Raw genomic sequence first — 24796 nt, 5'->3', positions numbered from 1 at the left:
CCTCCCGGGATCTTGGGCACGCACGCACACGCACCCGGCGTGAGTTTTAAGCCACCGGGTCCGGGACACGAACCGCGGTCGACTACGTGGGAGTCCAGCGACATAGCCATTACGCTAACTGCTGGTTCCCTCCCTTTGATTTTTTTATATTAACAAAATTTAAATGCAGATTTGTATTTTTATTTACATTTTTTCCAACACTTTCAAATTCTGGGTTGTTGTCCTAGCAGGAAATAGCAATGATAAATTGGGAAAAAATTTTTTTGAGTCACAGAAATTTATGTTCAATTGGCTACTTTTACCAGGTCAAATATACGGTTGTAGGAAAAGTTATGACATATTTTTTGTTTTTCAAAGGTCACTTATTTATATAAAGAACAAAGATCAATCAATGATTTATCGCCTGTATTGTTTGATAACCTTTTGCTATCTTTCAGGGAGCTCCATAATTCCTTGTTCATAGAAGGACATGTCTTGATCAGCAAAAAACTGAACAATATGCTGATTTACAGCCTCATCTGAATTGAATGTTACACCATCCAAAGAGTTTTGAAGAGAGCGCAACAGGTGGGTCTGACAGGGCAAGTCAGGTGAGTATGGTGGGTACGCAGTTCGCGTCCCGGACCCGGTGGCTTAAAACTCACACCGGGCGTGTGTGCGTGCGTGCCCAAGATCCCGAGAGGAGAATAGAGGAGAAGGGATTGCGGTGTGGCCATCCCCCCTGGGGGGTGATTTCTTACTTTCTGTCTCTCTGTCTCTCTCTGTCTATCTGGCGAGCGCACGCGCATTACAGCAAAAACCTCTCCCCAAAAAAAGAATAACACTCTTTGACTTTCCTGACAGTAATTAAATGTAAATTTAAAAAAAGAAAAAGGGGTAAAAAAATGCTGCTGGGGCCAGTAGGTGGTACGGAGGTTAAGGTGGCTAGATCCCACATGGCTAACTGTACAGTTCGAGTCCTGGACCTAGTGGCTTGAAAATCATGCCAAGTGTGTGTGTGTGCATACCAAAAATTCCAAGAGGAATATGGAGGAGAAGGGACAGCAGCATGGCCATTTCCCCTAGATGATTTCTCTCTGCCTCTCTCTGGAAAGTGCATGTGCCTGGAGATGCTTACTGAACTTGAGCTGTGAAAAATTACTTTCAGGAATAAGAATGACTACTGAAGATTTTCTGCTGAGACTTCACCCTCCAGATCCCAATCTAGAAAGTAGAGAGGTAGAAACTCAGATCTTCTGAGATGCTTACTGAACTTGAGCTGTGAAAAATTACTTTCAAGGGGAACCAGCAGTTAGCATAATGGCTATGTCACTGGACTCCCACGTAGTCGACTGGGGTTCGTGTCCCGGACCCGGTGGCTTAAAACTCCCGCCAGGCGCGTGTGCGTGCATGCCCAAGATCCTGAGAGGAGAATAGAGGAGAAGGGACTGCGGCGTGACCATCCCTCCTGGGGGGTGATTTCTCGCTGTCTTTATGTCTCTCTCTGTCTGTCTGGCGAGCACACGTGCCATATACCGAAAAACCTCTCCAAAAAACAAAACAAAAAAAAAAAAACCCTCAGATCTTCTGAGATGCTTACTGAACTTGAGCTGTGAAAAATTACTTTCAAGGGGAACCAGCAGTTAGCGTAACGGCTATGTCGCTGGACTCCCACATAGTCGACCGCGGTTCGCATCCCGGACCCGGTGGCTTAAAACTTACGCCGGGCGTGTGTGCGTGCGTGCCCAAGATCCCGAGAGGAGAATGGAGGAAAAGGGATTGCGGCATGACCATCCCCCTGGGGGGTGATTTCCCGCTTTCTGTCTCTGTGTCTCTGTCTGTCTGGCTAGTGCACGTGCTCTATAGTGAAAACTTCTCCAAAAAAAAAAAAAAAAATTACTTTCAGGAATAAGATTGACTACTGAAGATTTTCTGCTGAGACTTCACCCTCCAGACCCCAATCTAGATAGTGTTAGGGCCTTTGTATCCTTCTCTCTGTCTCTCTTGCTTTAATTTTTAAAAAATGCTAATTTATTTTAAATTGCCTCTAGTTCATAGTTACCTTTTTTTTAAAAAAAAAATTTTATTTAACTTTATTTACTTATTTTAATTTGACCAGAGAGGGCAGAGTGAGTGAGAGAGAGAGAGAAAGTGAGAAAGCAAGCCGCCATGAACGGGACTTGCGAGAGTCGGGGCGGTGAGCGCCCCGCCCCCTGCCGGCCCATCTCTTGCTTTAATTTTTTAATTAAAAAAAAAAAAAAGATTTAAGGCACAAGCATGCCATACAATTTTCATATTTTATTTTTTTAAAAAGAAAACTTTTAATTGTCTTTTATTGTTTTTTTTCCTCTTCCTGTTTTCTTTCCCTTTTTCTTTTCCCTTCATCATTTTGCTGTTCAGCCTCCACACACTGAGAATCTAGACAGGTTTAAGTGAACAATAGCCAAACATCTGAATACTATTAGGGTCAGAATATTCCTCAATTCCCACTGAATCTGATGCACAAAGGGAGAAAAACGGAATGGCAGAGAGATTGCAGATCACTTCCTCCTGCATATCTCTGAATGCTCAGGTTGAACTTCAAGAAATTAGGAAGGAATGTATATGTATAACCCATCAGATGACCAGACATCACTCCAGGGGTACAAGAAATTGGAAAAACTGGGAAAATATTTCTCCTCCAAGGGAAAAGAAAAACTCCTCTTTACCCACAGATAGTACAACGGAATTCATGGAAATGTCTGATAAAGAATTAGAATATTCATAGTGGCAAAGCTAACAAAGATGCAAGAGAAGAGAGACAATGAACTCTAGAAGAGGCAGGAGAAAAAAAAACAATGAGTTCCAGGAAGTGAGGTAGTTCTTGCACGATCTGAAAGAGGAAATACACATCACAAAAAAGAATCAAATGTAACTGTTAAGAGATGAAGGCTGTAATACAGGAAATCAAAACCTCCCTTGAAAGTTTTAAAAGCAGACTAGATCATATAGAAGATTTAATCTCAGATGTAGAAGATAGAATTGTGGGCCTCGAAAAAGTCCACCACGAAGACAGAGACAAATAACCCCCAAAATGAGAATAACATAATGAGAAACAGTAGATACTATTAAACGTCCAAACATCCTGATAATCAGTATCCCAAAAGGTGAAGAGATTAATATGGGCATGGATAATCTATTTCATGAAATCCTGGAAGAAAACTTTACAAACCTAGGGAGGCATTCAAAGATCCAGAGCCAAGAAATACAAAGGACCCCACATAGAATAAACCCAAGATGATCTTTTCCAAGGCACATCACAGCCAGATTGACCAAAACCACAGACAAAGATAAGATACTAAAATTGCCAAGAGAGAAACATCAAGTTACTTACAAAGGATATCTCATCAGGTTAACAGTGGACCTCTCGTTGGAAACAATGAGAGCAAGGAAAGAATAAGAAAATATGTTCAAAGTGTTAAATGAAAAACAATTTCAATCAAGAATATTATGTCCGGCAAGATTAGTCTTCATATGGGAAGAGAAGACAAGAACATTCTCAGATAAACAAAACCTGAAAGAATTTACTGGCATCGGGACCAGCAGTTGGCCTAATGGCTATGTTGCTGGACTCCCATGTAGTCGACCACGGTTCAAGTCCTGGAGCCGGTGGCTTAAACTCACACCGGACGCGTGTGTGTGCGTCTCCAAGATTCTGAGAGGAGAATGGAGAAGAAGGGATTGTGGCGTAGCCATTCCCTCTTGGGGGGAGGGGTGATTTCTCGCTTTCTGTTTCTCTGTCTCTTCTGTCTTTCTGGTCACGCGCCCTATAGCAAAAACCTCTCCCCCCCCCAAAAAAAAAAAATTTACCGGCACCAGGCCAGCTCTCCAAGAGGTTTTGAACGGAGTGATATACCAGGAAAACGAAATACAGACACATAGAAATAAGAGTTCAAAAACAACAGAGAATTGGGACCAGCAGTTAGTGTAATGGCTATGTCGCTGGACTCCTACATAGTTGACCGCGGTTCGCGTCCTGGACCCGGTGGCTTAAAACTCACGCCGGGTGTGTGTGCATGTGTGCCCAAGATCCCGAGAGGAGAACGAAGGAGAAGGGATTGTGGCATGGCCATCCCCCCTGAGGGGTGATTTCTCGCTTTCTGTCTGTCTCTCTCTCTCTGTCTGGTGAGCGCACATGCCCTATAGCAAAAACCTCTCCAAAAATTAAAGAAAAAAATCCAACAGAGAAAATGACCAACTTAATGGTAGGGACAAGTCCAGAGTTGAATGCTATCTTCCAAAAGTTAAATGGAAATATCAGACTACAATGGAGGAGAGATTAATTACATGAGACTGAACTGATGAAATAGAATTTTATGACTTGTGACTAAAACATTACTGATTTTTTTCTATGCTGTTTTTTCCAGATTTAAGGATTTGTGTTTTCTCTTGAGCTGTCAATAGGTTCATGTTCATTATTTTGAACAGAATCTTAACCTGTTTCCTGGCTTTAGGTCTTAAGCAAATTATTGTTAACATTTTTTTGACTTTAGTTTATTAAAGCTATAACTGGTTTTCTTTAAATTAAAAAAAATTTTCAAAAATTACATATATATATATATATACACACACACACACACACACATAAATATTTATATATATATATATAAATCACCCCCAGGAGGGATGGCTATGCTGCAATTCCTTCTCCTCTATTCTCCTCTCGGGATCTTGGGCATGCACGCACACGTACCTGGTGGGAGTTTAAGCCACTGGGTCTGGGACTTGAAACGTGGTCGACTACATGGGAGTCCAGTGACATAGCCATTAAGCCAACTGCTGATCCCCCCAAAATAATAATTATACCTATTTAAGGACCTCAGTAAGCTTTATAGCCTCAGCTAAGTGCTACTTTATAATATGTTCATTCTACTCATGGAGTTTCATGCCTAAAATCAGACGTGTGTTCACAGATGTATATATATGTATCAGCTGAACTTTTTTTTTTTTTTTGAGAGATTTTCACTGTAGGGCGCATGCACTCGCCAGACAGACAGAGAGAGACATAGAGACAGAAAGCGAGAAACCACCCCCCAGGGGGGATGGTCACGCCGCAATCCCTTCTCCATTCTCCTCTCAGGATCTTGGGCACGCACGCACACGCGCCCGGCGTGAGTTTTAAGCCACCGGGTCCGGGACACGAACCGCGGTCGACCATGTGGGAGTCCAGCGACATAGCCATTACACTAACTGCTGGTTCCCTCAGCTGAACTTTTGATTGGAAGTATTTAAAGATATTTTGGAAATCAACAAAATGCGGGGGGGGGGGGAAGGAACTGTAGATACCAGAGACAATGTAGGAGGAGGATGAGAAATGGCAGAGGGTGAGAAATATGGAATAAAAAAGTGTGTGTGTATGTGTGTGTATATGAAACAAAAAATGGAAAATTATTTGTTTATGATAACATGTATGATTAAGGCACTATACAGTGTATTCTGGATGGGAAATGCATTTTGTACACTGTGATATTGTTCAGTGAATAAATGTTAAAAGAAAAGAAGGAAGGAAGGAAGGAAAGAAGGAAGGAAGGAAGGAAGGAAGGAAGGAAGGAAGGAAAGAAGCTAACATGTGCCCTAAAACAAAAAAATGGAGGGGAAAAAATGCTGCTGCTATAAACATCTATGGACAAGTTTTTGTGCAGATACTTTTTCAATATCTTGGGTTTATATGCAGGAAATGCTGAGTGCTTAAACATTTTGAGGAATTACCAGTCTGTTTTTCAAAATGGCTGCACCATTTTTATATTCTCACCAACAATGTATGAAGGCTCCAATTTTTTCATATCCTCTTAGTTTCCTTTTACCACTTTCAGACAGGAGACTATTATAGCATATATATATATATATGTGATATTATATATATATATATATATATACATATATACACACACACACACACACACACACACACACACACACATTCTTCAGTAATAGATCCTCCAAAATTTATTTTGACATTTGCTACTTCTAAAGTGGTTTACCTCTGAAAAATACCTCCAGGTGGAATGACAGGAAAGTTGAATGCTATGAAACACCCAAAGTTAAGACTTAATAACTCCACAGTATCAACATCTTAGATAACGCAATCTGCTCTTTATACTAAAGAGTCTAACAGAATACTACAGGGAGTCACAGAGGGTAGGAAAAGTTTGTCACTCATCTGATTATATACTCACATGCCAAAAGTGCTTTGTAAATATACCATGTGTTCGAGGTTTTGAGAAAAATCATACTGATAAGAGCACTGAAAGTATGTGACAAAAAGTCAAAACTCAATAACCTAGAGCTGAATTGAGTTTGGGATGCATGCCATCACTACCCTTGTTGTACAAACAGCTGAAAGCAGGTCAAATCATCTCTCCTTATTATATACTCTTGGGATACAAGGAGGAAACTAACAGATTAGAAGTTGGGAGAAATCAAAACCCACATATTTGAATATCTGAGGTAAGTACAGCTGACCCTTGAACAACATGGGTTTGAACTGTATAAGTCCACATATTATATGTAGATTTATTTTTCAATAAATATGTTGAAAAATATAGAACAAAACTGCAACTATATTTTCTCTTCCTTATGACTTTAACATTTTTTTCTAGCTTACTTTATGGTAACAATATGAAACACATGTAACATATAAAATATGTACTAATTGACAGTATATTATTGGTAAGGCTTCCGGTCAATGGCAGGCTATTAGAAGTTATATTCTGGGAGGTTAAAAGTTAGATGTGGGGACCAGGAGATGGTGTAATGGTTACATGGCTGGACTCCCACATAGTTGACCAGTTTGAGTGCCAGACGTAACTACTTAAAACTCTGAGTACTTGTGCATGTGGTGCTCAAAATCCTGAGAGGAGAATGGATGAGAAGGGATTGCAGCATGGTCATCCCCTCTGGGTAGGGGGTGATTTCTTGCTTTCTGCCTCTCTCTCCAGTGAGCGCACATGCCCTATAGCAAAATCTTAAAACAAAAACAAGAACAAAAACAAAAACAAAAACAAAAAACACTTTCTTAAAAAAAAGTTACATGCAGAGGCCAGCTGCAGTGGTACCACAGTGATACAACGTTCCATGACACTGAAGCTGTATGGGAAGGTTCATGTCCTAAGGTCTCCCTGTATACAATGGGTACATGCCTGTGATCCTGGCTGGCTGAGACAGGAGGTAGACTGTGGCATAAAGACCTTGCTGGGGGTGCCTGTCTGTCTCTCACATTAGAAATAATAAATATTTTTTAAAAGGTTATACACAGATTTTAGACTGCATGTAGGGTCATGGCCAGGGCCTCTAACGCTTAAGTTATTCAACAACAATCTTTCCTGATAGACAACTTGAGAGACAGCTTGAGAACCATGGCCAATTTGTCCATGCCTACTCTCTCTCTCTATTTTTTTTTTTTTTTTTTGCTGTAAGGCACATGTGCTCTAAAGACAGACAGAATTGGAGAGAGAAAGTGACAAATCACCCTCCAAGAGGAATGCCCAAGCTACAATCCCTTCTCCTCCATTCTGTCAAGATTTTGGGCACGCATGCACATATGACCAATGTGAGTTTGAAGCAGCCAGGTCCATGATTCAAACTGTGGTCAGGCATGTGGGAGTCCAGAGCCTTAACTACTATGCTGCCTGCTGGCCCTATGTCCATGCCTACTCCTATCTTTATTGATTTATAAGCTCTAATTTTATGTACTCACAATCATGTCTACCTCAAAATCCAATATGACTTGGATGAACACTGATATATAAACCAGACACAGAAGGACAAATACATAGTTCCACTCACATGTAATACCTAGAGAGGAAGTAGAATAGAGTTCTTTTCATCATTTGCTGGGAGTAGGGTGGGGTAGAGAGCAAGGAATTATTTCTGGGATTGAAAAAATAAGTGCTGGTAATATTAGGCTGTCAGGAAAGTCATGGCTTATTTTTCTATGCAAAAATGCATTATGACTTTCCCCACAAGGTGATAGTGGTGATGGTTGCACATCATGGAAGTACTTAAAGCCAATGAACTGCAGACTTAAAAATGGCTACAACAGTGAATTATGTATTACATATTTTACCATAATATTGAAAAAGAATGCAGGAGGGACAAACTACAAACAGGCACAAACAACGTTTTGGGGTGATGGACATAAAACTGGATTTTGGTGATAGTTGAACAACTAGGTAAATACACTTACGCATCACTTAAGGACAGAAATGCGCTTCAGAGAAATGCACTGTTAGGTGATTTTGTCATCATGTGAACATCATAGAGTATACTCACGTAAACACTGATGAAATAGCCTACTACACACCTATCTATACTTTATAGTAAAGCCTATTACAATCTTCTGGGACAACTGTTGTATATGTGGTCCACTGCTGACGAAAATATTGTGTGTGTGGGGGGAAGTCATTGTGAAGTACATGGCTGTATGCTTAAAAAATTCCCTAACTGCATTTTAAATTATATCACAATGAAATTATAAAAACATTACTTGCTAAAAACTTGTCACACGAAAATTGTTTTAAAGGGGGCCACCAGGTTAAGGTGTTGGACTTCGACATGGCAGACCACAGTTTGACTCCAGACCTGGCAGTTTGCTTTCTTGCTATCTCTCTTTCATTATCGCTCTCGTTCTCAATTGCGCTCTCTCTCTCACTCTGGTGAGCATATGTAGCCTATAGCAAATTAAAATAACAACAAATAAAATAAAATAATTCTTTTCCAAAAGATAAATAAAAGAATTCAAAAGAATGATTTTATTTAACTTTATTTATTCAAAAAATTTGATCAGACAGGGACAGACTGAGAGAGAGAAAGGGAAAGTGAGAAAGAAAACTGCCAGGTCTGGGTCGGTCACATGGGAGTCCAGTGCCCTTAATCACCATGCCACCTGCCGGCCCCAGTAAAAAAAAAATTTTTTTTTGAGAAGTTTTTGCTATAGGACGCATGCGCTAGCCAGAGAGACAGAAAGAGACAGAGAGACAGAAAGTGAGAAATCACCCCCTGGGGGGATGGCCACGCTGCAATCCCTTCTCCTCCATTCTCCTCTCGGGATCTTGGGCACGCACGCATACGCAAACAGCTTGAGTTTAAGCCACTGGGTCCAGGACTCGAACCACGGTCAGATACATGGGAATCCAGCGACATAGCCATGACGCTAACTGTTGGTCTCAATAAAATAATTCTTTATAAAATTACTTAAAAAACCCCCAAAAGTTTGTACAATTAATGCTTTATGTTGTCTTTTAAAAAAATATTTATTTAATTTTATTTGTTATTATTTAGGTTTTTAATTTGTCCAAAGGGAGACAGACAGACAAAAAGAAAATGAGAAAGCCAGAGCCAGGTCTGGGACTCGAACCATGGTTAGTCATGTGGGAGTCCAGTACCCTTAACCACCATGCCACCAGTCAGTGCTTGTGCTGTCTTTTAAAATTTAACCAATCCTGGGACCAGCAGATGGCGTAATGGTTACATTGCTAGACTCTCATATGGCCAACTGCAGTTCAGAGGCTTCAAACTTACACTGGGTACATGTGTGTACGTACCCAAAATCTTGAGAGGAGAATGGAGGAGAAAAGACTGTGGTGTGGCCATAACACCCCGGAGGGTGATTTCTCACTCTCTGTCTCTCCTGCTAGTGTGCAAGCTCCCTGTAACAAAAATCTCTCTAAAATTTTTTTTGTTTCTTCTGTGCTGCTAATAACAACAGCCACTATTTTTTTGTTCTTTTGCCAGAAGGTCCATGTGTGTGACAGAGAGAGACATTGAAAGGGTGAGGGATAAAGCATTCCCCAATAGAGCGTGGTCATGCTGCAAAACGCTTCTCATCACTTCTCAATTTCTCTGTCCTGTCGAGATGTGGGAAACCCATGCACACTTGAGTAATTTTCAAACCAACAGGGCCAGGATTTAAACTGTGTAGTCAGTCACGTGGGATCCAGCTCCCTTAACCACTAGGTCACAGTGGCCCCTCAGTTATTATTTCCTAAACACCTACTTAAAAGTAAAATATACATACTACTAGGAATTTTTTCATGTGTTCTTACTTAAATATTTCCAAGTTAGTAAGTAGATAGTATGTCTCTATTTCACAGGTAGAAAAAGGTGTCTAGTAAGTATCTCAAGGCTGCAAAGCTCTTGATAGTGAATCTGCAATTACAATGTAGTTCTAGCTCACTTTAATAATCTATTATACCTTCTCAAAGCTAGGCATCTCAAGCAGTGTGTGTATTAATATTACTTGCACATCTATCCACCCGCCCACCTACCCAACAAATATCAAACATATACTGTGTGTCAAGCTCAGGATTAGACTAAAGATTTTTCAAAAAAGAACTAGGTTACTGTTTTCAAGAACTTCATTCTGGGGGCCAGCAGGTGGTGTGGTAGTTAAGATGCTGGATTCCCACATGGCCAAATGCAGTTTGAATCCTGGACCTAGCAGCTTGCTTTCTCACTTTCCCCTTCTCTTGCTCTGTGTCTCCTTGGTCAAATTTAAAAATAAATAATAATAAAATTAAATAAATAAATAATAAAAAAGATCTTCATTCTGATAGGAGATAGGTGTGCATATAATGAAAATACTTGATGTATTTTCTCTCTGCCTTCCTATATACTACTTTTTATCCTCAAATTTCAGTAAAGAGAACTAAATTCACCCAAAGGTAAATGCTGAAAACTGGTAATCATCCTTGATTTTTCTCTGACTCTTAAATCTAAGTTATCAAGTCCTATTGATTCTTTTTGTCCTCTGAATATGAATGAGAAAGTATTAACCCTGATGTGTTGCTACCTGTACCACCTCTGACCTTGAGGGAAGGCAGCTTGCAAATAAATCTACCCTGAAGCTAGTCTCTAGATTCCTGTTACACAAGTCAATAAACTCCCTTAATGTTTAAACTACTTATGAGCATGATTTTTTGTACCTAAAATGAAAACATCCTTAGAGAAAACTCGGTCAGAAAATGCCAAAATGAAAACAAAGTGGAGCTATCCAATTGCAGTTGAATTTCCATCACAAAAGAGCCAGAACTCGGCCAGAGCTGGAGATAATATTTGAACAGGTAAACAAGATAATAAGCAACAAGAAGGGATGAGTGAAACCATCCAGAAAAAATGAATATAAATTTAGAAGGAAAAGGCCAAGGACAGACTCTCAAGTTAAAGGCTGGCTCTGTCAGAGGAAACTAAGTAATGATCAGAAAACTGGGGGGAAACCAGAAAAGCACGGCATGTCAACAAATTAAAGGGAAGATTCAAAAACAGTATTTAACTTTATGTCAAACAAGTGTGGAGGAAAAAAAAAAAAAAAGCCCAGCCTTAAATTTGCCATTGACCACTGTAAGAAATAAGAACTGCTAAATGATAACACAGCTCTAGATCTATACTCATTTTCCACTCACCTCCAAACCAAAATGCACGTCCATAGCAATGACTAAGAGGATCCTGATAGGTAGAGGATGTGGAATGGGTAAGGTGAATAAAATGAGTTAACATTTAATGTGTCTGCTATGAAAACGGGGATGAATCATAGCATGAAGATCCTGTTGGGGATGCCCTAGCTTCCCTGGAAGAAATAACAAAAAAGAAAAATATAGAAAGATCCTATGTACTCTTTACCTAGTTACCCCTAATGGTAACCTCTTGCAAAACTGTAATACAATATCACAACCAGGATATTAACATTAAAACAGTCCACAGATCTGAGATTTCTCCAATGCTACTTGTATTTGTGTATATTTAATTCTATGCAATTTCATCAAACCTATATCTATGTATACACCACCACAGTGACGACACAGAACAGTTTCTTTACCCTGTTACCCTTTTATAACCACATCTATCTTCTCCCACCACATCCCTAATTCCTGGTGGCCACTAATGTGTTTTCCATGTGTAAAATGTTGACTTACCAAAAATATCATAGAACTGGTCCCACAGTGCAGTGATAAAGTGCCATGCATTGGGAGCTGAATACCAAGTAGCAGACCAAGGATCAAGTCCTGGCCCTGGCAGCTTAAAAAATATGCCAGTTATGGGCTAGCCAATGGCCTGGTGGTTGAGGCAGCTAGATCTCCACATGGCTGACTGTATAGTTTGAGTCCTAGACCTGGCAGCTTGAGAAATACACCAAGTATGCCTAAGATCCTGAGAAGAAAATGGAGAAGGGATTGTGGCATGGCAAGGCCCCAGGGGTGGAAAGGGGTGCTTTCTCACTTTCTCTCTCTAGCAAATGAATGCACCCTCTAGCAAATTAAAACAGAGAAACAAAAACAAACAAACAAAATACCAGATGCATATGCATGGGACAGAAAAATGCAGAAAAAATTATTGCAATATGACCATACCTCAAAGGGGGTACTTTCTCTTTTTCTCTTTCAAGCAATTTAAAACCAAATACATATTTGGAATAATAAACCACATGCCTTTTAGGAATTGCTTTTTTCTCTTAGAATAATCCCCTGGAGATTCATCTAAGCTGCTCCAAGTACCAACCAGTTCATTCCTTTTCATGGCTGAGTATGTATGGATGCATCACAGTTTATGTACCCATCGAAGGACATCTAAATTGTTGTTTCTAATTTTTTGTTATTACAAATAATGCTGCTATGAGCATTCATATATGAATCTTTTTTGTTTGTTTTGGCTAGAGGGCATGTGTACTCACCAGAGAGAGAAAAAAAGAGAGAGGGAAGAACAACAGAGAGCCATACCCTATGTAGAATGGTCAGGCCACAATCCCTTGTCCTCCATCTCTCTCTCTCCTTTCTGGAGGGGTATGCATACACAGGTGCCCTGTGTGTTTCTCAAGCCATCACATTCAGGATTAGAACCGGGTGATGGGCCATGCGGGATCTGGCTGTCCCAACCACCAGGTTACGGAGCCAGATCGAAGTACAAGTTTTTGTAAAAACATAAATTTACATTTATCTGAGATATGTGCCTAAGATGTAATTGCTGAGTCATATGGTAAACAAATGTTTAGTTTTATGGAGCCAGTAGCTGGCGTGGTGGTTAAGGTGCTAGGCTCCCACATTGCCGACCGCAGTTCAAGTCCTAGACCTGGAGGTTTCTTTCTCACTTTCCCTCTCTTTTTCTCTCTCACTCTGTCCCTTTCTGGTCAAATTAAAATAAAATAAATAAATAAGTTGAATAAAATAATTCTTTTTAAAAAACATTTAATTTCATGGGACCAGCAGTTGGCATAATGGCTATGTTGCTGGACTCCCATGTAGTCAACTGCAGATCGAGTTCCAGATCCGATGGCTTAAACTCATGCCTGGCGCGTGTGCGTGCGTGCCCAAGATCCCAAGAGGAGAATGGAGAAGATTGCAGCATAGCCAACCTGCCGGTGGGGGTGGTTTCTCGCTTTCTGTCTCTGTCTCTCTCTTTCTAGCGAGTGCATGCATCCTATAGCAAAAACCTCTCCAAAAAAAAAAAAATTTTAGTTTTATAAGAAATGGCCAATTTGCTTTCCAAAGTAGTGGTACCATCATATAGTCCTGGAAGCAATGTATAATAAATCTAGTTTTTCATATCCTCACGGTCATTTGGTAGCATCATTTTTTAAGTTTCTCCAATAGGTATATAGTAATATTTCACTGGATTTTAATTTGGACTTCTCTAAGAGCTACTAATGTTCTTGTTACACGCTTATTTGCCATCTGCATAACTTGTTTTATGAAACCTCTGTTCATGTCTTTTGTCCATTTTCTAATTGAATGCTTGTTTTTTTCCCCTTACTGTTGAGTTTTGAGGATTTTTCTCCCATATTCTAGATATTAGTCATTTTTCATATATGGCTCCCTAATTTATTAAGTTAAAAAATTGAAAAGAAAAAAAAAAAGAAAACATCGCAGACAGAGTTGAAGCATCCTGTGTAACTTTACTAACAACTCCATTCTCAACTTTCTCTTCCTGGGTGTATGTGTGCACAAGCCCCAACTCTGAACAGAATGGAGAAATGGAAGAGAAGGGATTGCATTTTTTAAAAAAACCAGTATTTAACTTTATCATTATTATTATTTTTCAATTTGCTATGGGGCATGTGCGCTCACTAAAGAGAGAAAGTTACAAAGCAAGATGCAAGGACTTCTGGAACTGCAGTCAGCCATTGAGAGTCTAGCATCCCAAACACCATGCCACCTGCTAGTCCCTCTTTTCATTTTTAAATAATGCTCTTTTTTGGGGGGGTACAGCAGGTGGCATGGTGGTTATGGGTGCTTGATTCTCACATGGTCAATTGTGGTTCGAGTACTGGACCTGGCGACTTGCTTTCTCACTATTCATCCCTACACACTCTGTCCCTCTCTGGTCAAATTAAAATAAATAAAGTTAAATAAAATAATACTTTAAACTTTTTTTAAAAAATGGTCTTTCTAAAGTTAATTTTCTCTGCTATATAAGTTTATGAACTCTGGGGAGAAAAAAGGCTTACCTAGACTTTTAGATTCAAAATGAAGTTAATTTTAAAAAATAAAGTTCTGAACATCTGGGACCAGCAGATGGCGGAATGGCTATGTCACTGGACTCCCATGGAGTCGACCGTGGTTCAGGTCCTAGACCCAGCAGCTTATGCTCACGCCAGGTACATGTGGGTGTGTGTCCAAGATCCCAAGAGGAGAATAGAGGAGAAGGGATTGTGGGGTGGTCATCCCCCCCTTGGGGGTGATTTTTCGCTTTCTGTCTCTCTGTGTGTCTGTTTTTCTGGTGAGCGCACACTCCTGACAGCAAAAACTTCTCCAAAAAAAAAAAAAGTTCTGAACATCTGAAAAAAAATCATTCAAAATCAAACAAATATAAAGAAAAATTTTAGAAAGTATCAGGCCCAGACATAGTAGCATGTGTTGGATGAACACTACTGTTTGGCAGGCTGAGGCGACATGGGAGGCCGAGGTTCAATTCTTGGCCTACTCTAAAAATAGAACATTGTGGTGCATGCTCACAGTCCCAGCCACTTAGGACACTGAGAGATAAGGACTGTGGGCAGTCAAGCACAGATAACACAGCAAGATGCTATCTGAGCAGGGCATGAAGGCATACATTGTAGTCCTAGGGACTAGGAAGGTTGAGGCTGAAGGATTGTGACACACACATGCCATCAAAAAAGGGCGCGGGGGGAAGGGAATTCAGGACAACTTTAAGCAATCTAATATGCAGTTAAGTGGAATCTCTCAAAGATGGAAGAGAAATGAGAAATACAGTTGACAGAAAAAAAAAATATATGGGGGTCAGCAGGTGGTATGGTTAAGGCTCTGGACTCTCACATGGTTTAAGTTCCAGATCCAGCAGCTTGAAAATCATGTCAAATGCTTGTATGCCCAAACTCCAGAGAGGAGAATGGAGAAGAGATTGCAGCATGTCCATCCCTCCTATGGGGGTGATTTCTCACGTTCCTTCTCTCTGTCTTTCTCCGATGAATGTACACGCATTACAGCAAAAACCTAAATATTTATATGCAGGTGTGTGTGAGAGCATGCATGTACACGCACATATGTATCAGGAAATAATGGCAAAAATGGTACCAAACTTGATGAAAATTATAAACTCACTGATACAAGAAGTTCAACAACTTCTAAGCACAGGAAACAAAACCACCACCAAGGCACATTACAGGTGTCCCTCAGTATCTGAAGGAGATTGGTTTTAGGCCTCGGTGGGTACCAAAATCTGAAGATGCACTAGTTCCTTATATAAAAATAGCATAGTATTTACATATAACCTACACACATTCTCCTGTACATTTAAAATCATTTCTAGATTATATGTAATATCTAATACAATGTGAATGTTATGTAAACAGTTGTACTGTTTTGTATTATTTTCTTTTCTTTCTTCCTTCCTCCCCTTTTCCTGTTCTACAATTGGTTGACTGTGAAGATGCAGGACCTACAGATACGGGGGCTCACTGTAAATGAAACTGCTCAAAACAACTGTAATATCTTTTTTTTTTTTTTTTGAGAGGTTTTGGCTATAGGGTGCATGCATGTGGCAGAAAGACAGAAAGAGAGACAGAGAGACAGAAAGCGAGAAACCACCTCCCGGGGGGATGGCTATGCTGCAACCTCTTCTCCTCCATTCTCCTCTTGGAATCTTGGGCATGCACGCACATGAGTTTAAGCCACCGGGTCCAGGACTCGAACTGTGGTAGACTACATGGGAGCCCAGCAACACAGTCATTATGCTATCTGCTGGTCCTTTTTGCTTTTTCATTTAATTTTTACCAGAGAGGAACAGAGCAAAAGAGAGAGAGAAAGTGAGAAATCAAGCCACCAGGTCCAGAACTCTAACTGTGGTCAGCCATGTGGGAATCCAGTGCCCTTAACTGCCATGCCACCTGCCAACCCCCACTGCAAAATCTTAAAAGCAATGGGGAGGGGTGAGGTATGAAAAAGTTATGTAAAAGATAAGAGTAACATCAGACTTCTCATTGGACATAATGCAAAAGACAATAATTTTTAATATACTGAAAGGAAAAATAAACATTAGAAACTGTTTATACCTGTCAAAAATCTTTCAAAGAAAAGGTTAACTAAAAATATTTTCAGTCATATAAAATTTATCTTTTACATCTCTCCTTTATAATTTATATTATCTTGTATTATCAAAGTTCTGAAGGTCGGCAAGTGGTGTGGTGGTTAAAGGAACTGGACTCCCACATGGCCGACTGTGATTTAAGTCCTGGACTTGGCAGCTGGCTTTCTCACTTTCCCTTTCTCTCTGTCTAGTCAAATAAAAAAATAATAATAAGTGGAATTAAATAAATAATTCTTTAAAAAAAAAAAAAGGTTCCCACACAGGACCAGCAGTTAGCGTAATGGCTATGTTGCTGGACTCCCATGTGGTTACCATCTGCATAACTTGTTTTATGAAACCTCTGTTCATGTCTTTTGTCCATTTTCTAATTGAATGCTTGTTTTTTTCCCCTTACTGTTGAGTTTTGAGGATTTTTCTCCCATATTCTAGATATTAGTCATTTTTCATATATGGCTCCCTAATTTATTAAGTTAAAAAATTGAAAAGAAAAAAAAAAAGAAAAAATACCAGACAGAGGTGAAGCATCACTTTACTAACAACTCCATTCTCAACTTTCTCTTCCTGGGTGTATGTGTGCACAAGCCCCAACTCTGAACAGAATGGAGAAATGGAAGAGAAGGGATTGCATTTTTTAAAAAAACCAGTATTTAACTTTATCATTATTATTATTTTTCAATTTGCTATGGGGCATGTGCGCTCACTAAAGAGAGAAAGTTACAAAGCAAGATGCAAGGACTTCTGGAACTGCAGTCAGCCATTGAGAGTCTAGCATCCCAAACACCATGCCACCTGCTAGTCCCTCTTTTCATTTTTAAATAATGCTCTTTTTTGGGGGGGTACAGCAGGTGGCATGGTGGTTATGGGTGCTTGATTCTCACATGGTCAATTGTGGTTCGAGTACTGGACCTGGCGACTTGCTTTCTCACTATTCATCCCTACACACTCTGTCCCTCTCTGGTCAAATTAAAATAAATAAAGTTAAATAAAATAATACTTTAAACTTTTTTTAAAAAATGGTCTTTCTAAAGTTAATTTTCTCTGCTATATAAGTTTATGAACTCTGGGGAGAAAAAAGGCTTACCTAGACTTTTAGATTCAAAATGAAGTTAATTTTAAAAAATAAAGTTCTGAACATCTGGGACCAGCAGATGGCGGAATGGCTATGTCACTGGACTCCCATGGAGTCGACCGTGGTTCAGGTCCTAGACCCAGCAGCTTATGCTCACGCCAGGTACATGTGGGTGTGTGTCCAAGATCCCAAGAGGAGAATAGAGGAGAAGGGATTGTGGGGTGGTCATCCCCCCCTTGGGGGTGATTTTTCGCTTTCTGTCTCTCTGTGTGTCTGTTTTTCTGGTGAGCGCACACTCCTGACAGCAAAAACTTCTCCAAAAAAAAAAAAAGTTCTGAACATCTGAAAAAAAATCATTCAAAATCAAACAAATATAAAGAAAAATTTTAGAAAGTATCAGGCCCAGACATAGTAGCATGTGTTGGATGAACACTACTGTTTGGCAGGCTGAGGCGACATGGGAGGCCGAGGTTCAATTCTTGGCCTACTCTAAAAATAGAACATTGTGGTGCATGCTCACAGTCCCAGCCACTTAGGACACTGAGAGATAAGGACTGTGGGCAGTCAAGCACAGATAACACAGCAAGATGCTATCTGAGCAGGGCATGAAGGCATACATTGTAGTCCTAGGGACTAGGAAGGTTGAGGCTGAAGGATTGTGACACACACATGCCATCAAAAAAGGGCGCGGGGGGAAGGGAATTCAGGACAACTTTAAGCAATCTAATATGCAGTTAAGTGGAATCTCTCAAAGATGGAAGAGAAATGAGAAATACAGTTGACAGAAAAAAAAAATATATGGGGGTCAGCAGGTGGTATGGTTAAGGCTCTGGACTCTCACATGGTTTAAGTTCCAGATCCAGCAGCTTGAAAATCATGTCAAATGCTTGTATGCCCAAACTCCAGAGAGGAGAATGGAGAAGAGATTGCAGCATGTCCATCCCTCCTATGGGGGTGATTTCTCACGTTCCTTCTCTCTGTCTTTCTCCGATGAATGTACACGCATTACAGCAAAAACCTAAATATTTATATGCAGGTGTGTGTGAGAGCATGCATGTACACGCACATATGTATCAGGAAATAATGGCAAAAATGGTACCAAACTTGATGAAAATTATAAACTCACTGATACAAGAAGTTCAACAACTTCTAAGCACAGGAAACAAAACCACCACCAAGGCACATTACAGGTGTCCCTCAGTATCTGAAGGAGATTGGTTTTAGGCCTCGGTGGGTACCAAAATCTGAAGATGCACTAGTTCCTTATATAAAAATAGCATAGTATTTACATATAACCTACACACATTCTCCTGTACATTTAAAATCATTTCTAGATTATATGTAATATCTAATACAATGTGAATGTTATGTAAACAGTTGTACTGTTTTGTATTATTTTCTTTTCTTTCTTCCTTCCTCCCCTTTTCCTGTTCTACAATTGGTTGACTGTGAAGATGCAGGACCTACAGATACGGGGGCTCACTGTAAATGAAACTGCTCAAAACAACTGTAATATCTTTTTTTTTTTTTTTTGAGAGGTTTTGGCTATAGGGTGCATGCATGTGGCAGAAAGACAGAAAGAGAGACAGAGAGACAGAAAGCGAGAAACCACCTCCCGGGGGGATGGCTATTCTGCAACCTCTTCTCCTCCATTCTCCTCTTGGAATCTTGGGCATGCACGCACATGAGTTTAAGCCACCGGGTCCAGGACTCGAACTGTGGTAGACTACATGGGAGCCCAGCAACACAGTCATTATGCTATCTGCTGGTCCTTTTTGCTTTTTCATTTAATTTTTACCAGAGAGGAACAGAGCAAAAGAGAGAGAGAAAGTGAGAAATCAAGCCACCAGGTCCAGAACTCTAACTGTGGTCAGCCATGTGGGAATCCAGTGCCCTTAACTGCCATGCCACCTGCCAACCCCCACTGCAAAATCTTAAAAGCAATGGGGAGGGGTGAGGTATGAAAAAGTTATGTAAAAGATAAGAGTAACATCAGACTTCTCATTGGACATAATGCAAAAGACAATAATTTTTAATATACTGAAAGGAAAAATAAACATTAGAAACTGTTTATACCTGTCAAAAATCTTTCAAAGAAAAGGTTAACTAAAAATATTTTCAGTCATATAAAATTTATCTTTTACATCTCTCCTTTATAATTTATATTATCTTGTATTATCAAAGTTCTGAAGGTCGGCAAGTGGTGTGGTGGTTAAAGGAACTGGACTCCCACATGGCCGACTGTGATTTAAGTCCTGGACTTGGCAGCTGGCTTTCTCACTTTCCCTTTCTCTCTGTCTAGTCAAATAAAAAAATAATAATAAGTGGAATTAAATAAATAATTCTTTAAAAAAAAAAAAAGGTTCCCACACAGGACCAGCAGTTAGCGTAATGGCTATGTTGCTGGACTCCCATGTGGTTAACCGTGGAGAAGGGATTACGGCGTGGCCATCTCCCCTTGGGGGTGATTTCTCGCTTTCTGTCTGTCTCTGTCTTTCTGGTGAGTGCACATGCCCTACAGCAAAAACCTCTCCAAAAAAGAAAAAAGAAAAGGTTCCCACAATAATGTTTTGTCTTTGTCTTATAACGTGTTTTGTTGATACTGAGGTGGACAACAACTTTTTGGTCAGTACATTCTTACTTTTTTTTAAGAATTATTTTATTTAACTTCATTTATTTATTTTAATTTGATCAGAGAGAGGAAAAGTGAGAAAGCAAGTCACCAGGTCTAGGACTTGAACCACAGTTGGCAACAGGGGAGTCAACATCCTCAACCACCATGCCATCTGCCAGCTCCAGGTCAGCACATTCTTAATTTCAGTTTCTGTACCATTATGTTTTCAACAATATTTACCTGTTTTGTTTTGTTTTTGTTTTGCTTTGTTTTGAGGGTATATGCACTCTCTAGAGACAGGAAGACAGAAAGTGAAAGAGAAATCATCTGGGGGGGGGGAGTAGTTACCACTAGTTACCACAGACACTTCACAATTCTTTCTTCTCCTCCTTTTTTTTCTCTTTTATTTCATTTCCATGTTATTTTTAGCTCCTATCAAATCTGTCATTAACGTATTACATACAGTCAAAGCTACTCAGTTGTTAGAAAAGTCATGCCGTTATTTTCTATGCAAAAATGAGTCACGACTTTTCAGACAACCCAATAACTTAGATTTACCTACAATTTTTTCTTTGCCACTACTCTTTTTATTTAAAAAACTGTTTTAGTTGCTAGAGGGTCCAAGTGCTTACTACTAGAGAGAGAAAAAAAGCACACTACCTCCCCCTCACCGGGATACACTCATAGCATTGAAGCATGCTACAATTCCTTTTCCTCCATTCTCATGAGATTTTTGGTGTGTTTTTAAAGTTGCTGGGGTAGGCCTTGCGCCGTAGTCAGCCATGTGAGATCTGGTTTCCAATGTACGGTACATTGTGCTAGATGGGGTCGGACATACCCACTATTCTTACTGAAGTCCATTTTTTTCCTCTAATGTATGTATATCCTTTATTAGATCTTTTAGTAGAATACATAAGTGGTAAACAGTCATGTCTGTCTGAACATGTTTGAATTTCAGCCCTACTCCATAGTAAACACAGAGTTCTAATGGCTTTATTTTCTTTCTACTTAAGAAGTTTGCTTTAAGTCTAATTTTCCTCTGTGGTAACCTATTTTTTTCTTCTCTGGTTACTTTCACAGGTGGCTGTTGATGTTCTATACAACTATAATATCATGTGTTTAGTATTCTTTATCTTTTCCGGAGTCACTATTTTTTCCTAAAGTTGAAGATTTACGTATTTAGCAATTTTTTTTTTTTGAGAGGTTTTTGCTATAGGGCGCATGCACTCACCAGACAGAGAAAGACAGAGAGACAAAGTGAGAAATCACTACCTGGGGGGATGGCCACGCTGCAATCCCTTCTCCTCCATTCTCCTCTTGGGATCTTGGGCATGCATGCACACATGCCCAGCTTGAGTTTAAGCCTCCGGGTCTGGGACACGAACTATGGTCGAATACGTGGGAGTCCAGAGACACAGCCATTTCGTTAACTGCTGGTCCCAGTATTTAGCAATTCTGAAAAGCTATTTGTAAGTATCTCTTTGAATATTGCTACTTTCTATTTCATCAATTCTATTCTAGAACTCCTACCTCCATTCTCCTTTTGGGATTGGGGTGCACAAGTGCACGTGTGCACACACACACACACACACACACACATGCACGCACATCCATCCAGCATGGGTTCTGAAGCCACTGGGTCCAGGACTAAAACGGTGGTCAACTACATGGAAGTCCAGTGATGTAACCATTACGCCATCTGCTGGTCTTGGACCATCGTATTCTAATGTATATGTCTTGATCTTGTTTTCATATTTTCCATTTCTATGTATCTCTATGCTGCATTCTGTCTAATTTTGTTATTTCTTCCTAATCCTCTCTTTGGCTATGTTGAATATGCTGTCTAACCCATACACAGAGTTTTAAATTTTGCTGTTGTATTGCAGAGCCAATCAGCTTTGAATGCACATTACTATCACCTGAAGAACTATTTTAAAAATATTGATACCATGGGCCCTACTCACAAAAATACCTGATTTAATTAGTCTTCCATGAGACTCATGCATTTGTCCTTTAATAAACTCCCCAAATTGTTTCATTATTCAGCATGTGTTACGATTCATTTCATTATCACACCAACTCAGTATATTTTCTACCTTGAAAAATTCTTCCCATGACCTCTTTCCTATTCTAGTTATCCACCCATTTCCCTTCTACAGTAATAGTCCTCTAAAGAGTTATCTATACTCACTCTCTCCACTTTCCTCCTGTTTTCTCTTGATACCATCTCAGTTCAGATTTTGTTCCCATTAAGATAGAGACTTTTCTCCCCAGGTCACTAATTACCTTTATGTTGCCAAATCCAATCATTTACAAAACATCTTAACTGAATTCTCACCAGCACTTACCTCAATATTCCTTCCTTTTTGAACTGCTTTTTTCACACAGCCTTCAGGACTTCACATATCTGGGTCTCATCTTACATTTGTGACCATTTATTCTGTCTTCTTTGCTGGTTTCTACTCATCTTTCTACCTTCTAACTATAGAAATGGAATGCTCCCATGGTTTTAAATAGCATTTATATGCTTAATTTCCAAATTTGTATTTCTAGCTCTCATTTCTCCTCTAAAACGCTCTATATATTCAACTACCTAGCTGATACCTCCATCTGGACATTATCTTAGTCTGTTTTGTACTGCTATAACAATACCATGGATGGATAATCAACCAGTTATATGGTCAGAGGCATAAGCACTTGCCAGAAAAAGGAGGAGAAAGCAACCCTCCAATTGGGCATAGCTTTCCTGCAATCTTTTCTCCATTTCTCCATTCTTTCAGGACTTGGGGTATGTACCTCAAGCACCTGGCATGTTTTCATTAGTTAGTCATGTGGGACCTGACTCCCTTAACCACTAGGTACAGGGCTGGGCCCAGAGTAGTTTCTGCCAGTAACCCAAATGGTGTAAAGCAGGGATCACCAACCTGGTACCAGTCTGTGGCCTGTTAGGAACTAGGTTGCACAGCAGGAGGTTAGCAGCGGGATCAGTGAGCCAGTGGAGCTTCATCTGTATTTACAGCTGCTCCCCACTGCTCCCATTATCATCTTAGGTCCACCTCCTGTCAGAACGCAATAGTTTCATAGCAGCACGAATCCTATTGTGAACTGCACATGTGAGAAATCTAGGTTGTGTGCTCTCATATCTCACACACCATCCTCTCTGCCTCCATGAAAAAATAAGTCTTCCATGAAACCAGTCCAAAGTGCCAAAAAGGTTGGGGACTGTTGGTATAAAGGGTCCTGAATAATTTTTCATAATTTATTTTCCCACATTGTAGATTTCAGATGAAATAGACAATAATAATTTAAATCCATGTAATAGGTCCATATTTATCTTTTCCAAAAAATTATTTTACTGTGGTAAAAACATTTAACGTAAGATCTATCATCTTAAAAAAAAAAAAAAAAAAAGAAGTAAGCCTGGGACCAGCAGATGGTGTAATGGTTATGTTGCTGGACTCCCATGGGGTCAACTGTAGTTTGAGTTCTGGAGCTGGCGGCTTAAAAACGCATGCCAGGAACGTGAGCATGCGTGTCCAAGGTCCCAAGAGGAGAATGGAGGAGGCACACACCCTAGCAAAAATCTCTCTTAAAAACCAAAAAACGTCTGGATTATATTAATATTGACTACAGGTTTAAAAAAATGAACAGATCTCTAGAGTTTATTCATCCTGATTGACAAAAAAGAAAAAAGAAATTTTTTTGAGAGTTGGTTTTTTTTTTTTTTGGGGGGTGTTTTTTTTTTTGTTTTTTTTTTTTTTTTTTTTTTTTTTTTAGAAAAATTCTTTGCTATAGGGTGCGTGTGCTTGCCAGAGAGAGAACACAAAAAATCACCCCTGGGGGGAAAGGCTACACCACAATCCCTTCTCCCCCAGTCTCTTCTCTTCTTGGCATTTTGGGCATGCATACACATGCATCGGCATGAGTTTTAAGCTGCTGGGTCCAGGAATAGAACCACAGTTAACTACGAGGGAGTCCAACAACATAATCATTACACTATCTGCTGGCCCAGCTTGACTAAAACTTTACACCTATTATTGAGTAACCATCTGTTCTCCCTTCTCCTAAATCCCCTGACAACCACCATGCCACTCTTATAATTTTATACATTTGATGGTTTTAGATACCCCCATATAAATTGGATCATACAGTTATTTGTCTGTGACTGGCTTATTTTCTTAGTATGATGTCCCCTAGGTTCATCTGTGTTATCACACATGGGAGTGCTAATATCTCTTTGGGATTCTGATTTGAATATTTTTTTTGATAAATACTCAGGACAATTATAGTAGTTCTATTTCTAATTTTCTGAGGAACCTTTATACTATTTCTCATAATGGCTGTACCATTACACATTTCCACAGTGTGCAAGAGTTCCAATTCCTCTGTATCCTTGCCAACATTTGTTTTTTAGTTTTTTGCTATAGGGCGTATGTGCTTGCCAAAGAGAGAGAGAAAGAAATCACATCCCAGGGGGAAGGGAGATATGGTCATGCCACAATCCTGTCTCTTCCATTCTCCTCCCAGGACACACAGGCACATGCACCTGGTGTGACTCTCAA

The 24796-nt window shown here is 39.8% G+C and overlaps 1 pseudogene; it reads left to right on the top strand.

Annotated features, from left to right (window-relative positions):
* Positions 1 to 2148: 2148 nt before the first annotated feature.
* Positions 2149 to 24796, top strand: part of LOC102481481 (small nuclear ribonucleoprotein Sm D2 pseudogene) — a 39598-nt pseudogene continuing 16950 nt past the window's right edge.

Source organism: Tupaia chinensis, unplaced genomic scaffold (genome assembly GCF_000334495.1).
Source record: "Tupaia chinensis unplaced genomic scaffold, TupChi_1.0 Scaffold000659_1, whole genome shotgun sequence".
NCBI lineage: Eukaryota > Metazoa > Chordata > Mammalia > Scandentia > Tupaiidae > Tupaia > Tupaia belangeri.
The sequence above is the reverse complement of the archived record's forward strand: the minus strand, read 5'-3'. Positions and strand labels throughout refer to the sequence as shown.